General features: G+C 39.8%; 1 long non-coding RNA gene across 1 annotated transcript; it reads left to right on the forward strand.

Moving 5' to 3' along the window:
• The first annotated feature begins 6036 nt into the window (after nucleotides 1-6036).
• LOC119658304 lies at nucleotides 6037-6293 on the forward strand. The gene is made up of 2 exons (XR_005250213.1): nucleotides 6037-6070; nucleotides 6128-6293. It is a non-coding gene; the product is annotated as an uncharacterized LOC119658304 (long non-coding RNA).
• Nucleotides 6294-7034: the final 741 nt, after the last annotated feature.

The raw sequence follows: 7034 nt of genomic DNA on the forward strand, positions 1-7034 counted from the left end.
TTGTTTTGCGCCAATATTTTGTCTGTCCTGTTAACAGTATATTTCAAGTTAACGACACTGTCACTTGAAAGCTTTGAATCTTTGCTTATACCTGTCTCTATCATGTCATCAGGGTACTCTGGGTCTTCATAATTTTAAATGACGATCTATGTTACCGTACGGATCATATATATCACGAAATGTGGATTGTAAGGCTGAAGTGGCAGTAAATAGGTTCAAATTTAAGAAATCGAAACATCTTCATGGCTGCTTCTGTGTCACCAACAACAATTTATATTGGAGGTAGATACAAAGGCTAGAAATTATAATTATATATTGTTATTAAGCCTATTCGAGCAGATGTCGATATGGAGGTTATATCTTATATCTTATTTATCTATTTATTGGATTAAAAATAAAGAAAGTGCATATAAAAAATGAAAAGGAAAACAAAAAATTACAAATTGTAAATAATTCTAATTCTATTCTATTTTTGTGAGTGGCTAGGGGTGAAGCTAGAGGACCACATTCTGGGCAAAAAATATTAAGTTATGCCATGGGGTTGCAGAGATGTTAGGTTAAGGAACGTCAGACGTTCAGGATATGTCGAGTAGGGAACACTCTTTTTACAGGTGAGGAGTCGGGTAAATTTCCTTTGTACAGATTCAATTGTATCGCATTCACAATTATGCTAAGGGGACCATATGCTAAGGGGACCACACTACCGAGCATTTATAAAGGATGACTGAGCAATGGATATCGATGAATTGATAGGAGGAATGAAGGATAACGTCGGACATTTTGGAAACGCGGCTGATTACATCGAGATAATGAAAATTTAGTCAGAGTTTGCTTTCAAGGAGTGGTCAATGGAATCGAAAGCTTTGAAGAAGTTAGTATAGGTTGTCTGCACGTTGTTTCTTGTATGTACAGACTTCACAACAAAATTGGTGAATTCCAACAAATTGTTCACAGTCGAGAGACTGTGTTGAAACCCATGCTGCTCTTTTACAATGAGTTGACCAAAACGTGACAACAGGCAGTCTTCCACGTATCTTTAAAAAAATAAGGAGAAGGAGGAAAGAATGGATATAGGTCGGTAATTGTCGGCACGAATACTGCCACTTTTTTGTGTAAGAGTATAATATGAGCTTCCTTCCACATATCGGGAAAAATACCTTCGGACAAGCTCTCATTATAAATGATAGTAAGGAGCGATGTTCTGTTTACATTTTTTATGAAGAAGTCCGGAATACGACGTTTCCGAGAAGGAATTCGACAATAGAAGGGCTCAGAAGAGGAATGGAGGGTATACTAGCCGAAGAGAAATCAAATTTGCTGGAGGAAAGGGAAGATAAATGGTTAGGAATAAGAACCGAGGAGAAATTATCCCGAAGAAATTCACAAACTGATTTAGAGGAATAAGAAGTATGATCATCCAATTTTATATTCACAGCGGGTTGTGTGGGCGAAGAGCGTAAATTACGGACGTGTGATCAGAAGAGTTTGAATTCCCATCACTCGAATGAGCCTTCGATGCTATTTAAATATTGAGAATATGCATTTTGAATCAGAATTTTTGCATACGAACGTAGAGTTATAAACTTTGTCTTTGGCATTGGAACCTCAGACGAATTTCACATTACTCACGAATAGTATTACAAACCTCTACATTGAACCAGATAGGGCATTTCCGCAGGCATGTTTCCCAAAAAGTCATGAAATGCTAAAATAGGCTGATTGGGTGATTGATTTTCTAACGGACCATTCCAGTCAACTGCTTTAAGCAAATCATTCAGAGCTCGGAATTCAAGCTTGCGAAAGTTGACTTTGGGTTGCGCTGGCTTTTGCGAGGCGGCAATATGTTGAATAGATTAACATAGAAATCAACTTCCAGAGGCGGATAGTGAACATCAATTTTAAGGTAAGGCGAATCGCTGGGAAATAATATGAACGGATTGTTAGGAATGTTGGTCAATATCAAAACGAGAATATGGTTATTATGATTCCGATTAAATTGAATTGGGAGGCTGAATAAGAAGTCATGAACGCGATCAGGGCTAAGTGCGAAGGGGTCAAATTATTGTGGATGGTGGTGGTGGTAAACCAGGATATTTGAAATGAAAGATTGCCGTGGAAGATATTTTTCCGTTTTATTGGCTAAAAGTATCTAATTTAAATAAATACATATTTCGGGGACCAACTCTCCTCTTCTTCAGTGTTTTATGAAAACGGAAAAATATCTTCTTATCTAACAAATAATCTCCTAATTCAAACCATGAACAGGATATTTGACTAAGAGGACATCCGAAAGTACACCGAGAAATTCCTCGATATGATAATACCTGGGCTGCTAAATGGGGCTGCCGGACAAAGAATGTGAGAAGACCTGTTCTACTGGAAGCATTCGCCGAGCTAGACGTGGTACTCACTAATATTAGGACCCCATTCATTTTCAGAGGAAGAAGGGAAGGCTATAGTGGACCTAACATACATGAAGAGTTGTTTGGCAAGTTAGTGAAAATTACACTCACAATGACCACCAGACAATTTGTATGGAGATTAATGGCGAATCGAGCTCCAAAAAGAGCTCTTTGAAAGTGCCAATGTTGCCGCGCCAGATGACGAAAACTTTCAAAGGCAACATGCTCCTCGCGGCGATTGAGCATTATATATTCCTGAATCGTATAGAAAAAACCTCCCAGATCATCGAATGGGTGATGAAAGCATGAAATGTTACTATTCAGGAACAACGAAATAACAGAGGCTCAGGGAAAAACCCGTAGCGACGATCGATGAGGGGACATATAGGCAACTGTGAGGAAGCTTAAAGGAGTTGATTCGTAAAAGTAAAATGGATTGAAATTAATGTCCATGTTTTTTTTACAGTTAGTATATAAGTTGAGACGTACAAACTGCCTTCATCCAGATCGAGCAGGCGGTAATCGGCGCGAGATCTTGGGCTGCACATCAATGAAGGCAAGACACAATATATGGTGGCAATGTCAGCACCGAAGACGAATCAACCGACAACATCAAACCGCACTGGTCAAACACGAAGAAGAATGAGGATAGGAGAATACAACTTTGAGACCGTTGACAATTTCTCCTATCTAGGGTCGAAAATCACAACCGATAACAGCTACGATGATGAAATCCGCGCACAGTTGTTGTCAGCCAACAGAGCCTATTTCAGCTTACAAAGACTGTTCCGCTCGAAACGTCTCACCATAGGGTCAAAGCTCTTACGGTACAAGACTATCATCTTGCCAGTCCTCATGGATTCCTCGGAAACTTGGGTTCTTAGCAAGAAAAATTGCGAACTCTTGGCCGCGTTCGAGAGAAGAATCCTCAGAAGAATTTTTGCCCCCCTACATGAGGATGGACGATTCCGTAGCCTACACAATGACGAAATCTATGAGCGATACCATGACCGTCCAGTTGTGGGTAAAATCCGGCTCAATATATTACGATGGGCGGGTCATTTAATCCTTATGGATGAGGATGATCCCACCCGAAAAGTCTATAATGGCAATATCTGTGGTAGAAAAAGAGGACGAGGCAGACTCTGCCTGAGATGGAGCGATGGCGTAGGTCAGGATGCCAGACAGCTTTTAGAGATATCGAATTAGTGGACATCGGCGCAAAACCGGGATGTCTGGAGTTCCTTATTAAGGGAGACCTAGACCGGATACCGGTTGTTGCGCCGTTGATGATGGTGATGATATAAGTTGAGAAAAGAACTAGGCGTTTTTCCTTTTCTTGTAAATATTTTAATTTTTCCCCCACATACAATTGTTTCGAAGACCACGTGCCTCCTTCCACGTGGGCTCCGAAACAATTGTATGCGGGGGAAAAAATAAAAATATTTACAGGATAAGGAAGAACACCTAGTTCTTTTCTCAACTTATAAAAATGCATTGTTTCAAAGAGTTTTGTCAAGATGTTGGTATAAACCTCTGAGGTGGGCTTACAGGGTTTTAATGAAAAGGCTGCAGAGACCACCCCATCTGTCCGCGCCTTTTGAAATAAATTGTTCCCATTCTGTTTAAGCACCACTAAAATAGTCGAAGGCAAACGGTGTTTCGGATCAATGAATGTGCAATATCTGCTGCTATCGAAAAGGAGCTACGGGAAACATGTGTTAGGATCGGTGAAAATAAGGGTACAGGTGTGGATAATATCCCTAGAGGAGCTATAAAACTGGCAGTGAGGACTAGGCGTAACATAAGACTCGGTATTGGGTTCCTGTTTGTGAAATGTCATATATAATGGAGTGTCTGTGCATCTTATTCCAGAGAAGGCTAAGACAGTAGGCTTGACCGATGATATGGTTGTAGTTGTTATAGAAAAGCACCGAGAGGACGTGAAGCCTAAAAAGGCTGAGGCTTAATAACGAACTGTAGAACGAACAACACCGTTAAGGTGGAGGTCGATGGATTTATGGGGGTGATAATTCACCTGAACTTAAGGAGCACTCAGAGTATAGTTCATGTCAAAATATAGCAATTTTTCCATCGTTTGCCGCAGAGAGAAAATCTGGTCTGTTGCAGATTTATTTGGAAGGAAGCCACTCTATCTTATAGACGGTACTCAGCAACGTAATACCTCTATAATTGCTGCATTGCGTGACATCCCCTTTCTTATGTATGGGACAGATAACGTTTCTTGAGCATTAGTTGATGAACTGTTAGTTGTAGTTGGTCGCCTCAATATTTAACCAATTTGGCTGCAATTCCATTGGCTTTTGGCGTTTTCGAGCCGATGAATTGCACGGACTCTTTCTTATATGTTTGGTGGTGGCCGAATTTGTCCGTTGACTTCAGCTGGCGAGACTTCCAACTCGATCCAGTGGGTATCAGTTATTTTTGACTTTATCAACGAAAACCAACAAACGAAACCATCTAAGTTATTAAAAAAGTAAAATATGGCCCATTTGTATAGGACAGTCCAACATATCCACCCATACATCCTGAATACCAGGTAAGAACTCCTAGCTTTGGTGTCCAAAATACTTTATCTAGGAAATACAGCGCTATCTCCTTCTGAAAGTAAGCATTATGCATTATTAGACCCAAAGTCAATCCAAGCGAACGCCCTTTATAAAGAGAAAATACACTTTAACTGTTGTTGATATTATACAGAGGACCGATTGCGCTTTTTGCCTTGATTTACGTACTAATTTTTTCCTACCTCAAACTGGTTTCAAATCGAAAATATCAATTAGTTTAAACCAATTCAAAGAGCCGCCTAGTGGTTAGCTGCGATAACTCGAAAGAACTTCTAGTCTTAATGGTGTTTGCTGCTAAAAAGACAGACAAAAAGCGTGTAAATGACCAAGTTTTACTAAATCTACAGAGCCAGTTCTGATGTTTCGCCGATGTGAGCCACCTGCTGATTACCTCACGCGCAATCCGAATAAATTTGCATGGGATAATGTGTCTTTTTCTCCTACACTGGCATGTATCTATGAGATTTCCACTGGCTATAATTGTCTTTTCGAAAGCCACTCGAAACAGTGAACGTCGCGTGGGAGGCTAAGCTATTTAGCGGTGCGAAAGATCTGCCAGACAGCATGGCGACTTAGCCGCGAAGTAAATTGAGCAGGCAAACGCGAGCCGCGCAGCTTCGAGGTGGCGGCGAGCAAAGCTAAATTGTGCAAAAACCAGTTCCGTCCCAGATAACAATATTTATTTATAATGCGCATTATCGCGTGAAACACATTTTTAATGGATTTGATTAAGTGATTACATTTTAATGTGATTGGCTTTGACTTATAATCTTACTTTGAATAGTGACACATACATCATTCCCAGTGTAAGTCCCTGAACAAGTCTGTGCTGCGCTACGCATATCGTATGGGAAGCACGTGTTGAGTTGGGGAACATTGAAAAGCTCTTACAACTGACTGAAGTAGGTGTTGAAGTAAGAAGTCGCAGAACAATTGGATCAAGAATGATTCAACTGGGATTAATTGTGAATGGATTGCAGAGCGGACTACCTGGTTACTAATACAGCACAGATTATAATACATATTGTAAATAAATCGATTTTTGGTAAGATAAATTGTGATGAATTAATGTTCTTATATGTAAGCACGTCTCTGAGGAAGTCATACTATGACTAATTAAACTTTCTCTTAAACCAGGCACTGAAGCAAACGTTCTGGGAGTTTAGTTGGCTGAACCTTGAAATTAGCAGCTGGACCAAGTGCCATCGAAACAAGCCGTCAAACAACTTGAAATTCGATACCACACAAGCAGGTTTGCTTGGCAAGACTATAGAAAGCTAAAAATAAATTGGTTATTCATTAACTTGACGAATTTAACATTGAACCCTCATTTGAGTTCAACTTCTCTGATTGAAGCTCCTCCGATATGACATTAACGGGCTTAGCGTACAGTTTTTCGTCAAAAAGAGCCATTCACATGGGACCTTCATTTAACGAGGGCGAACTATAAGGGGACACTTCAAAATGTAGAGAACGAACATGTTCCCTACTGGAAATAAAAAGTGAAAGGATGTAAAAAATAAACAAAAACCTATTTAGAACGATGGTTTCAAATTGTCTTGTTTCAATAAATGTAGCCAAATACATATTTACTTTCAGGATGCGTTGATATTCTGGAGTCGTCGATTATGTGAGCACTCCATTTGTAAGTTTTGTCCACTTTCCGTTCATAAGTTACCATTTAGAGGTGAAGAATATTAAGAATATTAATCTACGTGACTGTATCTGCCTAGCCATCTGGTTGTTCATTTTTCTGTCTGCTGGACCCAATTTACTCGAAATGGGTTGAACGGATAGTAATGAAACTTCATAGGAATACAGAAACCATGAAGCTCCACGCTTGCAGTGGGTTATATTATTTAGCGGTCCTTTTTAAAGAGTCAAACAAAAAAAACTGTACTGGTTCTTTGTCAAGGTGATTTTAGGTTTAACATCGTTTGGAAGATCCCCTAATGAGAGCCCAAAAGTTCGAACCCAAAGGAAAGGGGAACTAAAGATGATCCACTCTGATTCCTGTTTCAACACAATCATATTCGGTATTAAA

This window comes from Hermetia illucens, chromosome 5 (genome assembly GCF_905115235.1).
Source record: "Hermetia illucens chromosome 5, iHerIll2.2.curated.20191125, whole genome shotgun sequence".
Classification (NCBI taxonomy): domain Eukaryota; kingdom Metazoa; phylum Arthropoda; class Insecta; order Diptera; family Stratiomyidae; genus Hermetia; species Hermetia illucens.